This window comes from Pelodiscus sinensis, chromosome 13 (genome assembly GCF_049634645.1).
Source record: "Pelodiscus sinensis isolate JC-2024 chromosome 13, ASM4963464v1, whole genome shotgun sequence".
NCBI lineage: Eukaryota > Metazoa > Chordata > Testudines > Trionychidae > Pelodiscus > Pelodiscus sinensis.
This window is the reverse complement of record NC_134723.1, coordinates 20,276,687-20,303,045: the sequence shown is the minus strand read 5'-3', so window position 1 is coordinate 20,303,045 and position 26,359 is coordinate 20,276,687. Positions and strand designations below refer to the sequence as shown.

Below are 26,359 nucleotides of genomic sequence, written 5' to 3'. Positions count from 1 at the left end.
ATTTCAAATTAACTTTGCAGTGTAGACATACCCTTCGTTTTGTGAGATGTTTTTGAAGCTCTTCACATTCTACTTTGTTCTGAACTATCTTGAGCAGTTTTGTATCATCTGCAATTTTTTCCACCTCAATATTTACCTCTTTCCCCAGATCATTTATAAAAACGTTGAACAGGATTGGTCCTAATAGAGACCTATCAGAGACACCACTTGTTACCTCTTTCCATTCTGAAAACTTACCATTTATTCCTACCCTTTGTTTCTTGTCTTTTGATTAGCTATCAGTCCTTAAGAGAACCTTCCCTCTTACCCTATGACAACTAATTTTACATAGGAGCCTTTGGTGAAGGATTTTGTTAAAGTCTTTCTGGAAATCTAAGTATGTTATATTAACTGGCTCCCTCTTTTCCACATGTTTGTTGACTCCTGTCAAAGAACTCTAATAAGGCTTGATTTCTCTTTACAGAATCCATGTTGACTTTTCCCCAACAAATTATGTTCATCTGTGTGTCTGACAATTTTATTTTTAGTATAGTTTCTACTAATTTGCCAGTACTGACCTAAAGCTTACCGATCTATAATTGCCAGGATCACCTCTAGAGACCTTTTTACAGATTGGAGTCACATTAACTATCTTCCAGGCATTAGGTACAGACGTTGATTTAAAGGATAGGTTACAAACTACAGTTAATAGTTTCACAATTTCACAATTGAATTTTTTCAGAAATCTTGGGTGAATGCCATCTGGTCTCTGTGACTTGTTACTTTTAAGTTTATCAGTTTGTTCCAAAACCTCCTCTAATGACACCTCCATCTGGGACAATTCCTCAGATTTGTCACTTAAAAAGAATGGCTCAGGTTTGGGAATCTCCCTAACATCCTCAGCCATGAAGACTGAAGCAAAGAATTAATTTAGTTTCTCCACAGTGATCTTACTGTCTTTGAGTGCTCCCTTAGCATCACAATTGTCCAGTGGCCCCATTGGTTGTTTATCAGGCTTCCTGCCTCAGATGTACTTTAAAAAAATTTTTTTGCTATTACTTTTTAAGTTTTTGGCTAGTTGTTCTTCAAACTCCTTTTTGGATTTTCTTATTATATGTTTACACTTAATTTGACAGAGTTTATACTCCTTTCTATTTTCCTCACTAGGATTTAACTTCCACTATTTCAACAATGCCTTTTTATCTCTCGCTACTTCTTTTACTTGGTTGTTAAGCCACTGTGGCATTTTTTGGGTTCTCTTACTGTTTTTTTAATTTGGGGAATATATTTAAGTTGTACCTTTATTATGGTGTCTTTGAAAAGTTTCTGTGCAGCTTGCAGGGATTTTACTTTTGGCACTGTACCTTTTAGTCTATGTCTAGACTACATCCCTCTGTTGAAAGAGGGATATGAATGAGCCCGACCAAAAGTGCAAATGAAGCAGGGATTTAACTATGCCACGTTTCATTTACATATTCGCATCTGATCACTATTTTGAAAAAGGGTATTTCGAAAGTGAAACCACAGTCTAGATGCGGTTCTTTATTTTTTCAGGAGTACGGGTTCTTTTGAAAAAGGGTTGTTTTTTTAAACAACTGCGTCTAGACTGCGGTTTCACTTTCGAAATACCCTTTTTTGAAACAGCAATGGACATGATTATGCAAATGAAGTGCAGGATATTTAAACTCCCGCTTCATTTGAACTTTTGATCAGGCTCATTTACATCCCCCTTTTGACAGAGGGATGTAGTCTAGACAAGCCCTTTATTTCTGTTTAACTAGCCTCCTCATTTTTGTGTAGTTCCCCTTTCTGAAATTAAATGCCACAATGTGGGGCTGCTGAGGGGTTTTTCCCACCACAGGGATATTAAATTTTATTACATTATAGTCACTATTTCCAAGTGGTCCAGTAATATTTACCTCTTGGATCAAATCCTGTGTTCCACTTATGACTAAATCAAGAATTGCCTCTCCCCTTGTGGGTTCGAAAACCAGCTGCTCCAAGAAGCAGTCATTTATGGTACAAAGAAATGTTATCTCTGCTTCCCATCCTGAGGTAACATGTAGTCAGTCAATATGGGAATAGTTGAAATTCCACACTATTGCTGAGTTTTTTTATTTTGATAGCCTCACTAATCTCCCTTAGCATTTCATAGTCACTATCACTATGTTGGTCAGGCGGTCAATAATATATCCCTACTGCTGCTTATTATTATTATTGGAGTGTGGAATTACTCCAATAATAGAGAGATTTTATGGAACATTTTGGTTCATTTAAAATTTTTACTTAATTTGATTCTACATTTTCTTTCATATATAGTGTCACTTTCCCACCAGCACAACCTGTTCTGTCCTTCTGATAAATTTTGTACCTTTATATGACTGTATCCCATTGATTGTCCTCATTCCACCAAGTTTTTGTGATGCCTATTTATCAATATCTTCCTTTAATATGAGGCACTCTAGATCACCCATCTTATTATTTAGACGTCTAGTGTTTGTGTATAAACACTTTAAAAATTTGTCACTATTTATCTGTCTGCCATTTCCAGATGTGTTAGATTCTTTTTCATTTGATAGTTTTCATCTGATCTTATCCCTATTTTATCATCTTCTAGCCTCTCCTCCTTACTAGAACATAGAGAATCTCTATTAATAGACCCTCCTCTAAGAAATGTCTCTGTCCAATCCATGTGCCCCTTCATACCCATCTGCTTTTCCCCAGCCCTTAGTTTAAAAACTGCTCTGCAACCTTTTGTAATGCTAAGTGCCAGCAATCTGTTTCCATTTTTGTTTAGGTGAAGCCCATCATTCCTGTATAGGTTCCACCTTTCCCAAAAGTTTCCCCAGTTCATAATAAATCTAAACCCCTTCTCTCTACACCATCGTCTCATCCACGCATTGAGACTTTGAAGTTCTGCCTACCTACCCGGCCCTACACATGGAACTGGAAGCATTCAGAGAACACTACCCTAGGGTACGTCTAGACTACAGGCTTTTTTCGACAGAAGTTTTGTTGACAGATACTGTCGACAAAGCTTCTGTTGACAAAGAGCATCTACACTAAATTCAGTTCTGTCGACAAAGCAAGGTGCTTTGTAGACATGGTAGTGTAGACGCAAAGGACAGTTTACATGCAATAACACCTTAGGTACGTCTAAACTACATGCCTCCGTCGACGGAGGCATGTAGATTAGCCAGATCGGCAGAGGGAAATGAAGCCGCGATTAAAATAATCGCGGCTTCATTTAAATTTAAATGGCTGCCCCTCTCTGCCGATCAGCTGTTTGTCGGCAGATCGGGGCAGTCTGGACGCGACGCGCCGACAAAGAAGCCTTTCTTGATCAGCACAGGTATACCTGGTTTCACGAGGCATACCTGTGCCGATCAAGAAAGGCTTCTTTGTCGGCGCGTCGCGTCCAGACTGCCCCGATCTGCCGACAAACAGCTGATCGGCAGAGCGGGGCAGCCATTTAAATTTAAATGAAGCCGCGATTATTTTAATCGCGGCTTCATTTCCCTCTGCCGATCTGGCTAATCTACATGCCTCCGTCGACGGAGGCATGTAGTCTAGACACACCCCTTCTGTCGACAGAACTCTGTTGACAGAAGACGTTATGCCTCATAAAATGAGGTTTACCAGCATCGACAAAACTGCTGAGTTCTGTCGACGTTATGTCGACAGAACTCAGCGGTAGTGTAGACGCAGGTATAGTTTTGTTGACAAAAGTGGACTTTTGTCGACAAAACCCTGTAGTCTAGACACACCGATAGAGGTCCTGGATTTCAATCTCTTTCCTAGCAGCCTAAATTTGGCCTCCAGAACCTCTCTCCTAACCTTCCCTATGTCATTGGTACCTACATGTACCTCGACCACTAGCTCCTCTCCAGCACTACACATAAGCCTATCTAAATGTCTTGAGAGATCTGCAACCTTCGCATCAGGCAGGCAAGTCACCATACAGTTCTCCCAGTTATCACAAACATATCTGTTTATATTTCTAATGACTTCATCCCTCATTACGAACACCTGCCTTTTCCCAGTGACTGGAGTTCCTTCCCTCAGAGAGGTATTCTCAGTGTGAGAAGATACTACAACATCATCTGGAAGGAGGGTCCCAACTTTAAGATGGTTTCCCTCTGATCTGGTAGAATGTTTTTCTTCCCTGAGCCTTTCACCCTCCTTAACAGCTCAGGTGCTGTTTGACTGGAGGTAGGACAGTACTACAGTGTTGCAGAAAGCCTCATCTATGTACCTCTCTGCCTCCCTTAGCTCCCCCGATTCAGCCACCCTGGTCTCCAAAGCCCATACACAGTCTTTTAGGGCCAGGAGCTCCTTGCATTGAATGCACATATGACACCTGTCTATAGGACAGGTAATCATACATGCTACATTGGATGCAATAAACAGTATAATCGCCACTCTGCTTCTAGGCTTCTGCCTGCATTCTCTCCTACAGATAATTATATTATTGACAGGATTTTACTTAAATCACATAGTTTTGGCTTTAGTTTTCTTTAAAAGTTTTAAAGAATGGCAAGTGTGTCTAGCCCCCTGCCAACTCCCCCTCTAAACTTCCTCACAAAACTCTTTGTTAGCTGCTCCTGGTCATTAAGCTCCTTGGTTGCTTACTAGTGGGCTTTACATAGCCCTTGCCTTCCTGATAGCCCCACCCCATGGTTAAGGCTTGACCAATGAACAGAGGGTTCTAGATTTCTAGTTATGAGGGCATGCTACAGAATGTAGCTTTGAGGTCATTGTTGTCTTATTTCTTGTATATTGTGAAGAGAGAATTAGCTAAAGTCCAACTGCCTTTAAATCTAACATGGGATTGTCTGATTCAACCTGTGATTTCTTCAATCCCTCATAGTCCTTGTATTTTCAGAAAGGGTGAGTATTTTGCATAATTGTTTTTAAAGAGTGTGTCCGAGAATAGTGATTTTGAGCTTTTTCAAAAAAAAGAACATCTCCAACCCCACCTCCATCTAGCCAGGTTCCCTTTCTTAGTAAGTTGTATGAGAAAGGTAAGATGACCTCTGATGCCTCTTCATGACCTCCTCAGGATTGTGACCTAGTCCTAGAGCATAATCGGGTGTGATTTTATCCCAATGTGGGGATACTGTGCTGTAGGGTTACTGTATGTGTGATCAGAACATGCAAGTCTGCAGACAGCTCTAGAAGCTCAGGGAGAGGAAGGTATTATTTACTATTATGTACCCTGCTCTTAAAAACACATTGAAAAATTCTCAGTTTAATCTATCCTTCCATTTCCCCTCCTTCCCATTCCCTGCTCTCTCTACATTATCCCAGTTCATCAGGAGACACCGACTGGTCCATTTGTAAGATAGCTGAGTTGGCCCTCCAGCTGCCCAATTTAGCCTCGCTATTCCTTTTTGAAAGGGTATGTGCATATGGTGGAGCTGGGCTGTGTAACCAGGTCAATGTTAAACACATGCCCCTTTAGGAAGATTATATGGAATGCGTTTTCCATGGCTTTGGACAGCTGTGCTCTGGCAGTATCATCTGTCTTTTAATGGTGCCCTGCAGAGTTCTAAGGTTGCCACTACTTAGACGAGAGAGAACAAAACAAAGCAAGAAAAGGAGTGGAAAGGAAGCAGCCAGCACTAGCGGAAACAAAGGCAGCACCAGGCCTTCCGACCATGGTATTTGGTAAAGGTGTCCTATTAAAGCTTGTCTCTGGCCAGGCCTGCTTCTGTTTATTGAGCCGCAGGCCAAGGTCTCACATTGCAGGTGACAATCGTAATAGTCATTAGTGGGGGAGTAGAGTTTCCGCCCTTCTCGTCGTCTCACAACATGAGAAATGTCTCTGAAGAGCAGCTGCCCCCCACTAACCCAATGCTGTAACCTGATCAGAGGAAGGAGGTGAGTTGGGGTTGGAGTCTAATGACTTTTAACTCCAGGACTAAGGAAATGGCAATCAAAGGGCTTGTTAATGATATAAAGGGCTACTGTGCTGCTGCAACTCCACCAGCCCGTGGATTGCTTAGCCACCTGTCCAGTAGAAAAGGAGGAGTTTTGGAACAGCGTGAGCTCGCACAGTGCCCGTGCTCCTGTGCGCTGGAGTTGCAGTCCCCTGAGGTTAACGCTCCACACTGCTACTAGCGAGACGCCATTTGAATACCTCTTCACGTGTCTCACCCTCCATCCCATTGGGAGGTGCCCCAGAGTCTGAACCCATGGTGGGGAGAAGACAAATGTGTGCTCAACACCTGGAGAAAGGCAATAAGTACAACAGGGCAATAGGGCCTAGTAGGGCATATCTAGACTACACGTGGTTTCCGAAAGAAGATATGCAAATTCTGCTCAAATTTGCATATCTTCTGGGGTTTTTTTCTGGAAGAGTCTTTTCTGATATTTGGCCCATCTACACGGGGCCAAATATTGGAAAAAGCCTCTCTTTCGAAAGCCCCCTGTAAACCTCCTTTTAGGAGCAATAAGGGGACTTTCAAAAGAGTGCAAATTTCCGGGGGAAAAAATGGAAGCAGATATGCAAATTCACTCTGAAATTGCATATCTTCTTTCAGAAGCTGTGCATAGTCTAGATGTGCCCTTGTAGGCCATTTCTGCAGAATAAAAGTGCAGAATACATTTTTATGTGCACCAAGGCATGTGCGAATATGCACCACCAATAGAAACACAAAACCTACCTGTGGGCGTTCTGGAAATCAGCTGAGCAGCATTTGAATCTCTCCTGAGCAGCCATACAAGTGGACAGCTTATACAGGGAGCACTCCCCCGAGCCAGAGAAACCATCCCTGTCACTCAGCAGTCACTCCTCCAGGCAGTGTTGGGAAACTACATCTCTCTGTAACTTGCTTGCTGTTTTCACGTTGTCATGATTTTGTTTGGAGAGGATATAATGAACTCAGGGAAGAACAAGGCACCTGGAAACTCAGGAGAGGTTTTGGAGTGGGAGGTGTGACTGGACTGGGACACAAGGAAGTGGGCAGGATCCTCTAGGAAGCAGGACAATAAAGAAGGAATGATCCAAAGATCTGGAGACAGCAGGAAAGGGAGGGCACAGTAAGTCAGGGCAAGTTGGCAGATCAAACAAAGATGTTCCCATGCTGGAGAGTTTGTATCCAGAATTTAGGGGTGTCTGTATCCAGGGTTTTGTTTCTACCTATTAAAGGGGCTGGAATTGACCATGATGTTGAGAACCCGATCAGGAGGGGGTTGCGGCTCTGTATAAGTCAAAGCCTCATGCACTGACACTCAACCCAGCTTCCCACTCAGTAACACTGACCAGCCAGGGCTTTCCCTCTGCTGTGGTAAGGGGGCCTTAGGCAGCTGTACGGAGCTGCCCTGGATAAATGCCCGACAGCTGAAACAGGGAAAAATGGGGCTATTTCTTTAACTGCCAGCGTGAGCCAATACATCACATCAGCCCTGGCACCTCTTTTCAGAAAGGAATCAGAAGGCTCCTTAGTGAGAGGGGATGGAATGACAGGTAGAAAGGCCAGAGGATAAATCCTGCTGCCTACTGGGACTGCTAAATATTAGGAGAGATTAGTGTTTGACAGGGGAGAGGAGGGCAGCAGCCTTCTAAACAGCCAGGGAAATGCATGGAATTCCTCCTCCTTTGTCAGCGTTAAAGCAGAACACTTAGGGTGGAAAAAATGCCATTGATTTAAATTAAGAAAGAGTCTGTGCTCCAAGCAGCTCCCTACTAAGCCCCTTCCTGGAGCCAGCTCCTACCAAGAGGATAGAATCAGCTTGACTGTCAGGCTTTCCCACTCTTGTGGCTACCGCTGTCCCAGGCTGCTTTGCAGCATGACAGTGGGAATGAAAAGAAGGGGATTGGGCCTGCAGAATGAGATGGGCTAGTGCTCAGCTTCTCCATTCCACTCTTGGCTTTGCCCCATCGGCCCAGCTCCCTTTCTGCCTCTGAAAGCCATCTGTTTAGATTGTTTGCCCTTTGGGGCTAGGGCCTTGCCCGGTGTGGGCCCTGTATAAACAGAAGACAACCAGGAATGAGAACTTATGCTGCAAAAGGCATACAGGACACACACTTGCTTCTCTTTCTCCCCTAGTACTAGGACTTCCCTGTTTACTCAGCTCTCCATTGAGGAGCGGTACAGAGGCTTCTGGCTTGAATGTCTAGGTTGATCACTAGGCATATGGTAGCTTTCTCCTGTGCACTGAGCCTCCCAGCCTTCCCTTCCTTCTCCCTCCTAACTCCTTGTCATCTTTCTCTCCTCTCCTTCCCCTTTATTCCACACCCCTCGTTTCCTCTACTTCCACATGATCACTTTCTGCGCTGTACAATGGTACCTTCCTGATCAGGGCCATGTCAGGGGAAGCAGGGGCTGTCACTCAGGAACGTGTGAGTGTGTTATGGAAGGGAGGATGTTTCAGAGAAGATGGAGCGGGGAGGTCAATCCAGCTCAAGGGGATTATTCAGGGTGATAGTTTCCATGTTACAGGCATCATAAAACACTTTGTACAGGCCAGTAAAATGTATGTGATAGGTTTTTAAATATTTAAAAATTGGCCAATTGTCATGCTTTCCATGTCTGGCATATTACAGCTTATTGGCTCACTGAGGTGTGTGTGTGACAGCAACAGGTGAGAGAATATGTGTATGAATGTGTATATGAATGTGCAGGAGGAGAAGTGTGTGCATGGGTATCTGTAGAGGGGACAGATGCGTACAGATAGTTCGGATTAGAAGCCTAATCCGAACTATCTAGTCCGTGCCGCGTGTAGCCGCGCGGCACGGGGTTCGCACTAGCCGGCTTTTAAAAATGGCAGCGCCGGCTTTATGCTAATGAAGCCCGGGAAATTCAAATCCCGGGCTTCATTAGCAAGTTCGGTATGCATACATTACCCCCCTAGTTCGAACTAGGGGGGTAGTGTAGACATACCCTGAGAGTGTATATAGGAGGAAGAAGAGAAGCTGTGTGTGCCTTTAAGGAGATGGAGGAATGTGTGTCAGTGGGGATAAGTTGATATGTGTTGGTGTGAGAGGATGTGTGTAGTTGTGGGACATCTGGAAGGAGGAAAGAGAGAGAGAGAGAGAGAGAGAGAGAGAGAAATTAAGTGTGTGTGTGTAATATGGGCAAGGGGTAGAAATCATATGGATCTCACATGTGATATTATGAAGAGGCAGCCTTGTCCTCCAGCCTTTTTTCTGGATTGAATATGCAGTGTCGTAGCCATGTCGGTCCCAGGGTATTAGAAAGACAAGATGGGTGAGGTAATAACTTTTATTGGATTCATTTCTGTTGCTGAGCGAGAGAGAGGGAGAGGGAGAGGCTTTCAAAGTAAGCTCACAATCCTATGTCTCTCACCAACCCTCGTGATCCAATAAACCAGGGTTGGGGGCCGCTGACCCACAGAAAGATCAGTCGGGCAGTGGGCAGCGGGGGCTGAAGTGCCAGCACAGGCTCCCCAGTGCTGGGGTGGGAGGAACCCTGAGCCTCAGGGACTGGATCTCGGCAAGCCAGTGATGGCATCTGGCCCCTGCAATAAACAATATTACCTCATGCATCTTTTCTCTGGACCGAATGACAGTCCATCTCCATGTTTTGTTAGTCTATAAAGTGCTACCAGACCATTTGTGGGTTTTTTCTGTAAGGGTGTGTCTAAACTACATGGCTCCGTCGATGGAGCCATGTAGATTAGGCTGCTCGGCAGAGGGAAATGAAACCACGATTTAAATAATCGCGGTTTCATTTAAATTTAAATGGCTGCTGCACTGAGCCGACAAACAGCTGATCAGCTGTTTGTCGGCTCAGTGCGCTAATCTGGATGCTCCCGCGCCGACCTGAAAGCCCTTTATCGACCTCCCCGTTATGCCTCGTAGGATGAGGTTTACCGGGGAGGTCGATAAAGGGCTTTCATGTCGGCAGGGGAGCGTCCAGACTGCCCCGATCTGCCGACAAACAGCTGATCGGCAGAGCAGGGCGGCCATTTAAATTTAAATGAAGCCGCGATTATTTAAATCGCGGCTTCATTTCCCTTTGCTGAACAAACAAATCTACATGGCTCTGTCGACGGAGCCATGTAGTCTAGACGTACCTTAACAGACTAACTTGGCTACCCCCTGAAGCTTCTGTTTCTTCTGGTTCAAGGCTCTGACCACGCAATGTCTCCAGAGCCCTACAGTTAAGATAACACAGAGCACTGCCTGGGATTCCTAGCTACAGTCCCATTCTGGATCATGGGGAGGGTGCCATTTATGAGGGCTAGGGGGACAGTAGCCCCCTTAAAGGTTGAACCCCCTGGATTTCATATCTGAGGTCTGCTTAAAGTGCATGCCTTAGCTCCAGAGGCAGCTCTAACTGCAGCGGAGATTGTGCTGCTCCCAGCTTTGCCTTTGGAAGAGGCAGGGTGATTAAGATAACAAAAGGCTTTGTTATTCAAGTAACTGAAGGATCCTTAGAGCAGGGTTCTGCAACCTACAGCACCTGTGCCACTTACGGCTTGCAAGCCGATTTTCAGGGGCATGCGGGAGGGAGCTCAGCCCCATCCCGCCACTGGAGAATGCTCCCTCTTCCCTGCAACAGATTAGGCTGTGGTGGGAGGAGGCAGCACTGGGACTGTAGCTCCTCAGCAGCGCCATTGTAAGCTCAGGGCTCAGGGTTGGGGGTCTCAGTGGACCACCTTGATTTTCATGCACACCTGCTCCTGGGTGGCCAGGCTGGCAGCTCTAGCCCAGCACTAGGCAAGCTCCCAGGAGCCGCCAGCCTGGTCCCGGGAAGAGGGGGAGAGTTGGGGGGCATCGGGTGGGTGGCTCGAGCCGTGCCAGGTGCAGGGTCTGCTGGCTGGGTGCTGGCAGGCTTGCATCTTGCACGGGCACCGTAGCCAGCCCATGCCCCTTTAAGGGGTCCAGGGCCGGGACGGGGGTAGTAGAGTTTCCCTGGTGTTGGCCAGAGTGGTCACCAGGGAAAGCTGGGGAGGGCTAGCCTCCCACTAGTTCGAATTAAGGGGCTACACACCCCTTAATTCGAACTAGTAAGTTCGAACTAGGCTTAATGCTCGTGGAATGAGGCTTACCTAGTTCGAATTAAGCGCTCCGTTAGTTCGAATTAAATTTGAACTAACGGAGCGCTAGTGTAGTGCCTATGAAAGTTAGTTCGAACTAGAGCATCTAGACTGGCGCGATCCTCCGGAATAAAACCCTTTTCCGGAGGGTCTCTTATTCCTACTTCAAAGTAGGAATAAGAGATCCTCTGGAAAAGGGCTTTATTCCGGAGGATCGCGCCAGTCTAGACGCTTTTTTCCGGCTTTTCCCCAAGCCGGAAAAAAAGCGGCGGCCATGTTTATTTAAATCCCGCGGGGGATATTTAAATCCCCCGCGGATTTCCCTATTCTGAAGTTGGAAATTAACATGCCTCTTCCGGAGAAGGGGCCAATGTAGACGTAGCCCATTTGTGTTGATCTTCTTTGGACTTTCTCCAGTTTCTCCACATTTCCTGAAATGTGGCACCCAGAACTGGACATGATACTCCAGCTGGGGCCTAATGTAGATGGCTCATTCCCTGCCTAGGGGACGTGAGACTGGGTGGGTTAATTTACAATCTTCCTGTTTATTCTTTTCCTAAGCCAGGAGGGCACAGTAGTTCTGATGGGGGGCTCTGCAGAAAGGCTGCCCACATTGTCCCCTGCCTGAAACTTTGTGCAGATGTTAAACAGCTGTCCAGCCCACCCTAGAGGTGACTGCATTTCAGCACGCCTGAAGCAACACTGCACCAGCAATGGACAGGAGAATGGCTCCCCGACATGGCTTGCTCATGACTGCTTCAGTCCCATTGATGGGCATCAGCATCTTTCCTTCCACTCCCCCGCTTTCCAATGGGGCTGTAGACTCTGGGGGAGAGGGGTGGAGGCAGGCAGAGGTGTCTCCCTGCAGCAGATGTAGATATGTCTTTGTATTAATCATTCTCTCATTGAAGTTTTTAGCTTTGTAGTTAGTCCTTTTACATGGAAACTTTGTATTACGTCTTGGTAAAATAGTCCCTAGGACAAGTGAGGCAGAGACTGTCCCTGTGGGGTGAATGAGGTGGAAATGGATAAGGTGGAAGGTGAGCACCCCTGGGTAGTTGCAAAGGTTGGAGAGAGGATGGAAGCCATATCCAAGATCAATGAGCACTGGGAAGTGAGCCCATTGAAAGGAGACTGGACCTGTGGATGCATTGGGGGTCAGCAGCAAGGGCCTGCTTTGGGAAGCCCCCTCTTTGGAGGTGAATGTGGCAGCATTGAGACCACCCAAAAGCAGGCACCACAGACACTAACTGCAGATTCATGGGACGGCTCTCACAGATCTTGCACATGCATAAGATGATATATCTGCAGGATGGGGGGCAGTGGTGTCGTGAGGGGACCAGAGGGGTCAGTTGCCCCTGGGAGAAAAATAATATAAAATTTAGTTAAAAATAGATGTCACACGTTTTTAAAAGGAATACCATCTCCTGCCTTTTGTCTATTTTTGTCTCTTTAGGCTCCCAGTTAAAATTTTCAAAAGCACTTGAGTGACTAAAGTTATTTTTGAAAATTGGACTTGGAAATCTAAGCTTAGATTTTCAAAGGTAATTTAGCTCCTAAAGAGGTAGTTGTCAACTCGGATCTTTAAAGATATCTATCTGATCTTTACACACCTTTTAAAATCTGGTCATAAGTGTCCTAGTCAGTTCTGAACGTGAGAAGTAGGAGCCCAGTCCTAATTCCTTCAGGCTTTTTTTAATTTGAACATTTATCTACACTAATTCCCCTACTTTCTCTTTCACTATCCAATAAATGCATGGATCAGAATTATAGGTGCTTTGTGAATATGCTGACTTGAGAGTGGAAAGATTTCATATTGTCATGTATGATTCCTGGTAACCCATCTCAAATATGAAAAACTAGGTTGATACCTGTTCATATCTGGAGCTGCTGAATTCAGTTCACCATTTGCAGTATCTCATTAGGATGTTTAGTGGAGAAGACAGGGGAAGACAGGGGAGATTCCAGAAGACTGGAAAAGGGCAAATATTGTGCCCATCTATAAAAAGGGGAATAAGAACAACCCAGGAAACTACAGACCGGTCAGTTTAACGTTTGTCCCAGGGAAGATAATGGAGCAGGTAATTAAGGAAATCATATGCAAACACTTGGAAGGTAATAAAGTGATAGGGAATAGCCAGCATGGGTTTGTGAAGAACAAGTCATGCCAAACTAATCTGATAGCTTTCTTTGATAGGATAACGAGCCTTGTGGATAAGGGAGAAGTGGTGGATGTCATATACCTAGACTTTAGTAAGGCATTTGATACGGTCTCACATGATATTCTTATTGATAAACTAGGCAAATATAACTTAGATAGGGCCACGATAACGTGGGTGCATAATTGGCTGGATAACTGTAGTCAGAGAGTTGTTGTTAACGGTGCTAAATCTTGCTGGAAAGGGATAACAAGTGGAGTTCCGCAAGGGTCTGTTATGGGACCCGTACTGTTCAATATCTTCATCAATGACGTAGATATTGGGATAGAGAGTACGCTTATTAAGTTTGCAGATGATACCAAACTGGGCGGGGTTGCAACTTCTTTGGAGGATAGGGACATAATTCAAAATGACCTTAGCAAGTTAGAGAAATGGTCAGAGGTAAACAGGATGAAGTTTAATAAAGAGAAATGCAAAGTGCTCCACTTAGGAAGGAACAATCAGTTCCATACATACAAGATGGGAAGCGACTGTCTAGGAAGGAGCATGGCGGAAAGGGATCTAGGGGTCATAGTGGACCACAAGTTGAATATGAGTCAACAGTGTGATGCTGTTGCAAAAAAAGCAAATATGATTCTAGGTTGTATCAACAGGTGTGTTGTAAGCAAAACTCGTGAAGTCATTCTGCCGCTCTACTCTGCACTAGTTAGGCCTCAGCTGGAGTACTGTGTCCAGTTCTGGGCGCCACATTTCGAGAAAGATGTGGAGAAATTGGAAAGGGTACAGAGAAGAGCAACAAGAATGATTAAAGGTCTAGAGAACATGACCTATGAAGCCAGGCTTCATGAACTGGGCTTGTTTAGTTTGGAAAAAAGAAGATTAAGGGGGGACATGATAGCAGTTTTCAAATATCTAAAAGGGTGTCACAAGGAGGAAGGAGAAAATTTGTTCCTCTTGGTTTCTGAGGACAGGACAAGGAGTAATGGGCTTAAAGTGCAGCAGGGGAGGTTTAGATTGGACATCAGGAAAAAATTCCTAACTGTCAGGGTGGTCAACTATTGGAATAAATTGCCAAGGGAGGTGGTGGAATCTCCCTTTCTGGAGATATTTAAGAACAGGTTAGATAGACATCTGTCAGGGATGGTGTAGATGGAGCTTGGTCCTGCCTTGAGGGCGGGGGGCTGGACTCGATGACCTCTCGAGGTCCCTTCCAGTCCTATGATTCTATGATTCTAAGATATTGGTTTTATTTTTATTTATACTGTGGGCAAAGCATGGGATTCACAAGAATTCCTCCATTGTTTTACCATGAGTCTCAAAACATTTGGTGTTTTTCTAAAGGCCTGGAGTCAATTGATTATGCAGGAATCTCAGCTTTCATTTAAAAAAAGTTCTCTATACTTCTTGCCTTACAGCTAAGGAGGAAAGCTTTAAAACATGAACCCTAAATACTCAAGAAACTAAAGACCAATAAAAATCCAACGTTTTATTTTTAAAAAATCTTCTGATTTGTAGACCATTCTCATAACTTTGTGTAGGTGTTCCTTGTGATTTTTGGGTTGGCAATACTGCTCTTTGATTGGTGAATTTAGAGAGGTCTCTCCCTTCCATTTCCCTTTCCGCCCTCCTTTTTTGTCACAGGTCATCAGAGAATCATAGAGACAATGGAGAGTAGGGTGAGTCCATGACTATGGTTAATGAATGGTCAGGGTGCCTATTATCAGCCAGTGGTCTGAATGAGCTATCTACTGCCATCTGTTAATCAACTGTAGGAAAAGGCTTCATGAGCAGACCTTATTTATATAGACAACCTACTTTGCCACAGAGATCAGTAGACACACGTGCTGTGTCAAGGTGATCAATTTTGGCTCTTTTGGGTTGAAATTCACTTAAGACTTGGAGCTGGGAGAATGAAATGTTGTTATCCATATTGTATGATTAAAAGGTAAAAGACCTGAACTTAATATGACCTGGCTTAGGGGCTACCATAACTTGAACACTAAGCAGAGGATAGTGAGTCACATCTAACTGAAAGTCACAGAAGATGGAAACAGGTTTTATTTCTGGTTGTGTAGAGTCTATATGGGAGTCCTCAATTATTTCTGACACTTTACATCCAGTGTTTAAAGGCAGAGCTGACTAGAATCAGTTGAGAGTCCTTGTCTTGTCTCAGTGATCGCTTGAGCAAAAATCATTGATAAAATCTTGAGTAGACTGACCTTGGACTCAACATGCAGGCAGTGTGTTGAAGGGCAGTGCAAAGGAGGCCATGGTGGTGAGGTGCCATATTACCTAGTGAAATCATTGGCGCTGAAATCACTAAGGACTGGAATTTGACCACAGAACTGACTCTTTCTTAACAAAGACTCCATTTTTGCTATTTAAAAAGTAAATCAATGTAACAGAAAACCGCAACGCTCTCGGGTAACTTTTTAAAAATCAAACTTTAAACTTTATTGAAAAAATTGGATAGTTTGCAATTGAAAATATTTGACCTACACTTAAGGCAACTGATTTAATTTTGTGTAAAATTTTGCATAGTGAAGGATGGCATTTATATTGATATACATTTTGATCATTTCTACTTCTGATGTGATATTTGTGTGTGTTGTGGTTTGTTGTGTGTGTGTGGGTTTCTTTTTTTTGCTCAACAAAAAATCCTGGGTGGGTGGGTGTGGAGGCCCACCAAAACGGTTTGAATTGGGCCCTGCACTTCCTAAAGCCGGCCCTGAATGGAGGGGGCTGAAGCAACTTCCCACCTGCTGTGGGAAGGGGGCTGCTCCAGCCCCACACACAGCCCACTGCAGATAGGGGTTGCTCTTGTCCAGAGCAGCCCCTGTCTGTGGAGGCCCCGGGGTCCCCTCTCCATGGAGAGTCTAGCCAGCCGTGGACAGGGGCTGCTCTGGAGGGGGCTGGAGCCGGCGGGCGGCGGTAGCCCCAGTGTGACCTAACATTAATCAGTTAACTGATGAATGGGAATTTACATCCCTAATGAGATGTACTGCAACTGCATTTTTTGAAGTTACTATGAAACTATCAAGTGTCCTCCGCTTCCACAAGACAATACTGAACTAACTCTGACAATTACAGGGTGGAGAAGACCATGTCACTAAGCCTCGCCACCACTGCTTGCAAGGCACATTTCCCATGGAGATCAATGGGACTGGGCTATTTTATATGTAAAGCTACTGAGACATGTGTATGTCAATACCATGATGGCAATGCCTATGTTATGTAAATAATACCTAATAATAATTGCCAAATGAGACCACTTCCCAACCTGCTTACAAAGCGCCTGATCCAATTGAAATTTTAAGTTAGGATTGGGCCCAAAGCAGTCTGTTGATATTACCCAAGAAGATCCAGTTAACAGTCAGTCATCCTTCAAAAATATAAGGGGCCAATCAGTAAAACCCCCAGTGCCACAGGTAGAGGTGATCTTTGAAGAAAATTGGAAGAAAATTGAAGAAAATTGGAGAAAATTGGAAAGACTTTGAATTTGCTTCTTCTGACAGCAGCGCTTTCTCTCACTGGATGTGGGGTCTTTAGCACAGGTTTCACTTTATGTGTCAGAATAACTCAGAAATGCATTCTCACAGCTAACTCCATTCAGGTCTAGGCAACGTGCAGCCCAACAACAGAAGAACAAATCCCTTGAAACTGGAAGTCAAAACATCTCACCTCTTCACGGAGCTTACAAAGGGCTTACTCACCCAGACACACAAGTCATGACAACCCTCTCTGGAGAGAGACGATTCATCCTGCCTTTCTGTGGATGTGCCAAGTGTTTTCATGTGGCATCTTTACACACTGTTTAAATCATCAACTGTTTGGATAAGAAAGATTCACAAAGAGTCTGTCCATCATCCACACGAGAGTGACACGATGATTTCACAGCCATGATAACAGACCCGATCCCTCTGTGGGCTCTTGTGGTGCAGCAGGGACCCTGCGGATGTCTCTCAGGAGGAGAGGCCAGGAGAATCTCTATGGGTATGTCTATACTACCACCCTAGTTCGAACTAGGGTGGTTAATGTAGGCAACCGGAGTTACACCTCATTCCACGAGGAGTAACGGTAGTTCGGAATAGGAAGCCTAATCCGAACTACCTAGTTCGTGCCGCGTGTAGCCACGGGCACGGAGTCCGAACTAGCGGACATTTAAAAATGGCGGCGCCAGGCAATATGCAAATGAAGCCCGGGAAATTCAAATCCCGGGCTTCATTTGCAACTCTGGTTGCCTACATTAACCACCCTAGTTCGAACTAGGGTGGTAGTGTAGACATACCTTATTTCAGTGGTTCTCAAACCTTTTGGCCTATGGACCACCTGGCTCAATGTAAACCTTTCCGTGGACCACCAGTTGCTAATGGAAACTCGCCATTAATTACATAATTATGCCCAAGCCATTTTGCTAGTGCTGCAGCTAGGGAGACTGGTTTAATTTAAATTATTGAACAGATTAAGTGTTTTAACTTTCTCATGTTACTTTATCAAACTTCATTTTAAATAAAGTAAAATATTAATTTATGTCCAACACAAAAGGTTTCAATGTTTTCTTTATTTACGTCAGGATAGGCAATCTTTTCTGGGTCAGGGGCCACTGACACACAGAAAAATAATTTAAGAACATAAGAATGGCTGTACTGGGTCAGACCAAAGGTCCATCTAGCCCAGTAGCCTGTCTGCCAACAGTGGCCAACGCCAGGTGCCCCGGAGGGGGTGGACTGAAGACAATGATCAGGCGATTTGTCTCGTGCCATCCATCTCCAGATTCTGACAAACAGAGGCCAAGGACACCATTCCTACCCCCTGGCTAATAGCCTTTTGTGGACCTAACCTCCATGAATTTATCTAGCTTCTCTTTAAACTTTGTTATAGTACTAGCCTTCACAGCCTCCTCCGGCAAGGAGTTCCACAGGTTGACTATGCACTGTGTGAAGAAGAACTTTCACTTATTAGTTTTAAACCTGCTACCCATTAATTTCAATTGGTGTCCTCTAGTCCTTATATTATGGGAACTAATGAATAACTTTTCTTTATTCACCGTCTCCACACCACTCATGATTTTATATATTTCTATCATATCCCCCCTCAGTCTCCTCTTTTTCAAACTGAAAAGTCCCAGTCGCTTTAGCCTCTCCTTATAAGGGAGCTGTTCCAAACCCCTGATCATTTTAGTTATCCTTTTCTGAACCTTTTCCACGGTCAAAATATCTTTTTTGAGGTGAGGAGACCACAGTACTCAAGATGTGGGCGTACCATAGTTTTCTACAGGGGCAGTAAGATATTCTGTGTCTTATTTTCTATCCCTTTCTTAATAATTCCTAACGTTCTATTTGCCTTTTTGACCGCCGCAGCACACTGTGTGGATGTTTTCAGAAAACTATCCATGATAATTCCAAGATCTCTTTTCTGATTTGTTGTAGCCAAATTAGCCCCCATCACAGTATGGCTACGTCTTAAACAGTTTTGTATCATCCACAAACCTTACTACCTCACTGCTTGCCCCTTTTTCTAGATCATTTATGAATAAGTTGAATAGGATTGGTCCTAGGACTGATTCTTGGGGGACACCACTAGTTACCCCTCTCCAATCTGAAAATTTACCATTTATTCCTACCCTTTGTTTCCTGTCTTTTAACCAGTTCTCAGTCCATGAAAGGACCTTCCCTCTTATCCCATGACAATGTAATTTACACAAGAGCCTTTGGTGAGGGACTTTGTCAAAGGCTTTCTGAAAATCTAAGTATATTAGATCTACTGGATGTTTGTTAACCCCTTCAAAGGGTATGTCTTCCCTACAAAGTTAGTTCGAACTAACGGACGTTCCCTAAGGGTATGTCTTCACTACAAAGTTAGTTCGAACTAACGGATGTTAGTTCGAACTAACTTTCATAGGTGCTACACTAGCGCTCCGTTAGTTCGAATTTAATTTGAACTAACGGAGAGCTTAGTTCGAACTAGGTAATCCTCATTCCACGAGGATTAAGCCTAGTTCGAACTTACTAGTTCGAATTAAGGGCTGTGTAGCCCCTTAATTCGAACTAGTGGGAGGCTAGCCCTCCCCAGCTTTCCCTGGTGGCCACTCTGGCCAACACCAGGGAAACTTGTCTGCCCCCCTCCCGGCCCCGGACCTCTTAAAGGGGCATGGGCTGGCTACGGTGTCCGTGCCAGGTGCAAGCCTGCCAGCACCCAGCTAGCAGAACCTGCACCTGGCACGGCTCGAGCCACCCACCCGATGCCCCAAGCCCTCCCCCTTTTCCCGGGACAAGGCTGGCGGCTCCCGGGAGCTTGCCCGGGACCGCAAGAGGCGGGCACCCGCATGGGCTAGTGCGGACATCGTGGCCCTCGTCCACGACCTCCGCACTAGGCACAGGAAGGTGGCCGGCTAGGGCAGGAGAGCTGCCAGCCTGGCCACCCAGGAGCAGGTGTGCATGAAAATCAAGGTGGTCCACTGAGACCCCCGACCATGAGCCCTGAGCTTACAATGGCCGTACTGGGTCAGACCAAAGGTCCATCTAGCCCAGTAGCCTGTCTGCCAACAGCGGCCAACCCTAGGGACCCTGAAGGGGATGGACTGAAGACAGTGACCAAGCCATTTGTCTCCTGCCATCCCTCTCCAGCCTTCCACAAACCTTGGGCAGGGACACCACTCCTACCCCCTGGCTAATACCACTCCATGGACCCAACCTCCATGACTTGATCTCACTTCCCTTTAAACTCTGTTCTAGTTCTAGCCTTCACAGCCTCCTGCAGCAAGGAGTTCCACAGGTTGACTCTTTGCTTTGTGAAGAAAAACTTTCTGTTATTAGTTTGAAGCCTGCTACCCATTCCTTTCCTTTGGTGTCCTCTAGTCCTTCTTTATGGGAACTAATGAAAAACTTCAGTCTCTTTAGCCTCTCTTCATATGGGACCTGTTCCCAACCCCTGATCATTTTAGTTGCCCTCCCCTCTCCCAGCCTCTCTCTTCCCCTCTCCCACCTCCTTTTCCCAGTCTCCCCCAGTTTTGTTCAATAAAGACAGATTCAATTTTTGAATACAATTGTCCTTTATTTTGTACATCAAGAAGAGGGGCTAGGGAAGGGTAAGTGGAAGGAGGTGAGGGAGGAATGGGGTACGCGCCCCTAATGGGGAGGACTGGGCTGCCTCTGCGGGCTTTTGGGTGGAAGTTTTCCTGCAGCCCCCCAATTGCCCCCTCTCCCCAGATGGCAGCCTGCGGCAAGTGCAGCCGGTCTGATGGCCGAGTGCTGTGATGTGCCCAGTGTGGGTACTCTGGGCACTCCAAGCCAGGACTGCTTTGCAAGCGGGGCACCCCTGAGAACTGTCTGTCCGGGGTGGGGGTCGGGACCCTTTAAGCACAGCCCTCGGCTAGCCTGAGACAGCATCTCCATGCTCTAAGTCCTCCTCTGATGCCCTGCCGGCACTGCTTCCAGCCATCCTTAACCCCGCTTCAGGGTCCACTTAATGTGGACATGCTAGTTCGAATTAGCAAAACGGTAATTCAAACTAGTTTTTTAGTCTGGATCCATTAGTTCGAATTAGCTTAGTTCGAATTAACTAATTCGAACTAAGTTAGTTCGAATTAACGTTGTAGTGTAGACGTACCCTAAAAGAGTATCATAAGGAAGAGGAAGAAAAATTGTTCTGCTTGGCCTCTGAGGTTAGGATGAGAAGCAATGGGCTTAAATTGCAGCAAGGGAGGTTTAGGTGGGACATTAGGGAAAACTTCCTGCCTGTCAGGGTGGTTAAACACTGGAATAAATTGCCTAGTGAGATTGTGGAATCTCCATCACTGGAGATATTTAAGACCAGGTTAGACAGACACCTGTCAGGGATGGGCTAGGGCAACTCAACTTTGGAAGCCCCAGGGGCCACACTGATACTTACAGAACTTGCCGAGGGCCTCAACTTAAGTGTGATTGCATATGCAAGCAAATATATACAAATAGCTTCTCTCATACTGACAGGCATGAACAGAAAGATTAAGGCAAGACTACACAACACACATGCCCCATTTAAGTCAGTTCTGCTGATATTAATAAAATGCAATATTTACCCAATTTCTACCCATGTGACAGCACTTTTCATGAGCAATAACAGTCCAAGAATATAACTACTAAAACACATATCAACAGAAGATCATTTCACTGACTACTTTTTTGTTTTGGCTCCCCCTCGCAGGCCACATGTTGATCCCCACATAAACCCAAACTGTACCATGGGGCGCAAACAAACTGGCCGTGGGCAGCATACCAAGTTATTAATAAATATTTTATAACCCTTTACCTTTTCTCTCTGCTGCCATGTCTCCTCTCCTTGCTCCATCATCTCCCCTGGTGCCTGCTGCCCCCCAACTCCTCACCCTCCTCTGCTGTCCTGACTCCTGCCCTTCTCACTGCCCTCAGCCCTCCTGCAACCTGTCCCCCTCCACCAGCCGTTCTCTCCCCCCTGTGCCCACTCCCCCAGTAGCCCCACTTCGATCATGTGAGCTACCCCTCTTCTAATACCTCCCTCTACACACCTGCCCTGCCTGCCTCTCTTCTCTGGTGCTGGTTCCTCCCCTGAAGGTGTCTGCTCTTCTACTTCACCCCAGAATCCCCTGGCACCTGCACCTTCCCTTACCCCTGCTCTCCTGGTGACTCCCCCTTCCCTTACTGCCCCTGCCCCCTTTGCCCTCTTTTTCCCTGATGCCCACCCCCTTGTTGCATAAATTGCTAGTTTCGTCCCCTGGAGGCTAGTTCAATTTGCCTCAAGAAGAGAGTCACACTTTCAGGCTGGGTCCAACTCTATTTTATTGTTTGCAAACAAGGTCAGCCAAGGAGCTCAGTGCTCAAAGCAGGGTCGACCTTGAGCATCGCCTGAGCTGAAACTTTTATGGATTCTACATTCCTTCTGGCCATCGTGTCGCAACGTGATTGGTCACTGCAAGTTTACTCAGTTCCCTGGCAGAAAGTTTAGCAGCTTCTAAGACATGCGCAATCAGCTAAATGATACGTGCTGTTTCGAGCTTAAGCAATGGAGGGGAAGAAGCACACTTAGTTTTTACTACACCCTCACCACTCTGCCCCTCTGTGCCCTCACACATGACTTGCTCCATCCCCTCCTTTCTCATGCCCACCCCTTCTTTCAAGCCTTCTCCCAGCACCTCTCCCTCTAGCCCCCAATGCCCTTCCCCTCTCCTCTCCTCTCCCAGCATCACCCTGTCCCCCCTCCCACTGACACCTCCCCTCCTGCCCTTTCCCTCATTGTCTGCACTTGGCCCCCTGGCATTTGTCTCTCCATCACCCCTGTCTCTTGATGACTTCCTCCTTTCTTCCCCTTCCCCTCAAGCACCTTCCCCCAAGCACTTCACCTTCCCCTCCCGCTCAGCCCTTTCCTTTCCTTTCCTTTCCTTTCCTTTCCTTTCCTTTCCTTTCCTTTCCTTTCCTTTCCTTTCCTTTCCTTTCCTTTCCTCCCGCCCCTGCCCCCGCCCCTACCTTCTACCTTCCACGTTGCGGGGCCGGAGTCTGCGTTCAGGCCCCGGAGGCCAAACCCGGAGCCAGCCAGGCCTCACAATGTGCCTGCAAAGAGTTTTAACATCCCAGGCCGTGACGTCACATCACGCCTAGGTGTCCTCCCCACCCACCTGCAGCGCTGCGCATGGAAGCAGCAGCAGCCTGCGGGGGCAGAGCCACACTGAGCCGCGCATGGCAGGGACAATCCGGGGCCGAGGGGGATGCTCTGGGGGTGGGGTGGGGGAACGCGCGGGGGGGCGGAACAGGAGGTCCGGGGCCCGCTCCAGGCAGAGCCGGGGGAGAGACCCAGCTCCACATATTGGTGGAGCAGGGCCCCTGGCTCTGTAACTCGCCGGCACTTCCAGGTTCAGGGGCGTGGGGCCCCCTTAGGCGCGGGGCCTGATTCGGCCAAATCGGCTTAAGGCTGGCCCTGCCTCCGTTTACCAGCAAATTGGAATCAGTAAGTATCATCCAGTAAGAGGACTAAGGAACCTGTCCCATGAAATTGTGGAATAGTTCTGGATGATTCCCAGACCCTAGGTCAAATAGGGCTGCGTCTACACTGCGAAGTAATAGGTCTCGGATCCTGGATCTCATCTTGAATTGAGGTTGGGCCCCTAGGGCTACAGTGTCCTAAGACTCTAGGTCTGGGGCCTGGGTTAATACAATTGCAGTATAGTTGCATGGGGGCTCCTATAGTGCCCAAACCCATCCCTATTGATAGAGGACAGTGGGAGGAGTTCCTAGAGGGGGGGTCACATGATATCTTTTACTTCTGGTCATGTGTCCATCTTGACCCCAGAAGTACTACCCTGGGACTTTCTGTGGCAGGAGGGCAGGGCCTAAGTAGTCAGAGGCATGTCTAGAAGTGTCAGAGGGTGTGGCTAATGTGCCCCTATTTTTGGTTCAGAAAATATGGTCACCGTATCCATAGCATGTTACTGGAAGCCAAAGATACTCTCAGAGGCCATATGAGAGCTAGGAAAGCATTTTACATGGCCACCGTCTGGAGAAAACACTAGGTATTTCCTTTCCAGTGTAGATGGTACTTGCAGATGCATAATACTGATGAGAGGTTGCAAAGGGCTGGACTGGTATTGGCATCTTTTTGATGGTTCAGCCAGTAACAAAGCAACAACTGAAACAGATTCCCTGCACCCAGAAAGTGGCACACTCATGAGCTCATTGGGAAGCAGAGGCATCTCCATGTGTCCTTGAGTCTCTCTGCTTTTGATTAGTTGTTCTGGCTTTCAGAGATTATGTTACACCTGAGGAAGCAGGTAAAACAAACACTGGCATTCTCTGCAGCTGGTGTCAGTCCTTGAGGAGGGCCGAATCCCCACAGTAACTGCAGGCTGGCAGGTGTGCCATTGTCACCATTGGCACTGCCAAGATATCTTTGGATTCAAATCCTGGGGAAAATTGAGTGCTTAAAAGAGGACAGGCTCTCCTGGGTCATATTAGTCATTCCTCGTTAGAAAAGCACTGTTGGGTTCTTTGTTTCTCTCACTCTCCAGTGTATTTAGATAAATACATTTTCTAATTCTCCAAGTCCCACTGAATAAAAGAGAACTGCAAGGTGAGAATATTAAAGCAGCAGATTATCAAGTGCTCCCTGTGAATTGAAACTCTGGCAGAGACATGATTGCGGGGGCGGGAGGGGCAGTATTGTGTGGTAAACTGCAAAGGCAGAAAGACATGGCGGGAGGGAGTGGAGTGAAATGGGGAACAAGAAACAGAGACAGAGAGGCAAGAAAGAAGAAAGAAAAGGAGAGAAACTGAGAGGGCACAGGGAGGAAAAAGGAGGGGAAGACTGAGAATGAAAGAATCACCGTGAGAAGAAAGAGAACAAGAAGAAAAACTAGCAAAGAGAAGAGAGAATGAGAGAAGGCTAATGGAGGAGAGGAGGAGAATGGAAGGGAGAGACTGGAGCAGGGAGAGGCTTGGCAGCTGTTGAAAGTGGTACGCGCTTCAATTTTTAATGATTCAAAAATACAACCATTAACATGTCAGATGCAGAGGTAAATGGCAGGGCTCGTTTACAAGCCCTAATGTCTTTGAAGAACAAATGCCACATAAAAGGAGAGTTTTTAAAGCATTCAGGCTGGGAAACGCCGCCCACATCTCTCTCCTTTTGCTGGGATCGCTCCCTATCAAAAATTGCTAAGGCCAGGGTTGTTTGTGGGATTTTGTTTGGGGCTGCTTTCTTCTTCTTTTTTCTCCTCTCCCTGTAGCCTGCGTCCCCCATTTGTCACATGAAGCTGTGAAATTAGGAGTGTTATGTTCTGCACTTCCGACAGCCACAGGCAAACGGATTTACATCAGGTGCAGACAGTTACAAACTTCACGTCATTGTTCTCAATTTCAGCCGAGAAATTCTCTTCCTGTCTCGGTGATTTGACTTGCTGTTCTCTTTGCCTGGCTCTCTCCCTGCATTGTCTTTCTCTGCTTTCCTCCCTCTGCACATGCCGCAGCAATAGCCTCCATGCAGACAAACAGCACATCACAACTCAAGGCCTGGTAGTTCCCGCAGGGAGTGTAAAACATATGTAAGGGGAAAAGATGCTCCAGAACTACCTCCAAAACAGGAACCTTGTCATCCCATCAAACCCAGGGGAAACTGCAATATGAGCAGTGGCCATTGACAGGTGCAGTTTCCATGTGAGGAGGTCTTCCCTTTAACAAAGAGGCAATTTGATAGTCAGCAGAGTGCCTATAACCGCAGCAATTGACCTCAACCATTCACCATACCTAGACTATGGCAGTGGATAATATCAGCAGAATTCGGTGGACAGACATCATGAGTGTGGAAGAGGGTAGATAATGGAACTACAATCCTGGATCACTAGAATGACAGGAACTGTTAAGAAGTGAGGGATGTGAGAAGGATGAGAAGGAATGATTAGTTGACTAGAATGGAAATATGTGCAGATACTGCTCCATGTTCAACTCAGGTGGGGGGAGCATGAAAGGGGGAGAGAATGACAGTAACTCCAGGACACCATTTCTTTCTTGCTTCCCCTCTCTCCCTGAAACCCACACACTTTATTAACTAACATTGTGGGGAAGTGTAGATAATGGCAGCTTGCCTAAACTCCCCCTAATATCCCCCGTCAGTGCTACAGAGTGAATAGCATGGTACCCAGAGCGTGAAATCCATGCTACCCTTTCATTCTTGCAGTTCTCCAGTGATTGTAGTACATAGTCTCATGATGCAGTTACAAGAGGGATGGTCTAGGTTAAAAATCAATGGATTGTGTAAATTTTACTGTAAAACAATGGTGAGGTGAAGCATTCAGATCTTGCAGATAGTATTCCTTACATAGCAGCTAGGTAAATAGAGAGACAGATACAGCAACACATAGTTGTTTGAAACGATATGTATGGTTACATTTAGGGCACGTCTAGACGACATAGCTCTGTCGATGGAGCCATGTAGATTTGTTTACTCGGTAAAGGGAAATGAAGTGGCAATTTAAATAATTGTTGCTTCATTTAAATTAAAATGGCTGCCGTGCTGTGCCGATCAGCTGTTTGTAGTCTAAATGCTCCGCAGTCGACATCAAAAGCATTTGTTGACCTCCCCGGTAAACCTCATCCCACGAGGCATAAGGGGGAGGTCGACAAATGCCTTTCATGTCGACCGTGGATGTCCAGACTACAGCGCTGTGCCACCAAACAGCTGATCAGAGCAGTGCGGCAGCCATTTTAATT

The 26,359-nt window shown here is 46.1% G+C and overlaps 1 long non-coding RNA gene across 1 annotated transcript in view; it reads left to right on the top strand.

The window, feature by feature from the left end:
- Window positions 1-5,097: 5,097 nt before the first annotated feature.
- Window positions 5,098-26,359, top strand: part of LOC112546147 (uncharacterized) — a 42,051-nt gene continuing 20,789 nt past the window's right edge. Inside the window, exon 1 of the long non-coding RNA XR_003089779.2 lies at window positions 5,098-5,175. This is a non-coding gene — a long non-coding RNA (uncharacterized LOC112546147). The remainder of the gene's footprint in view (window positions 5,176-26,359) is intronic.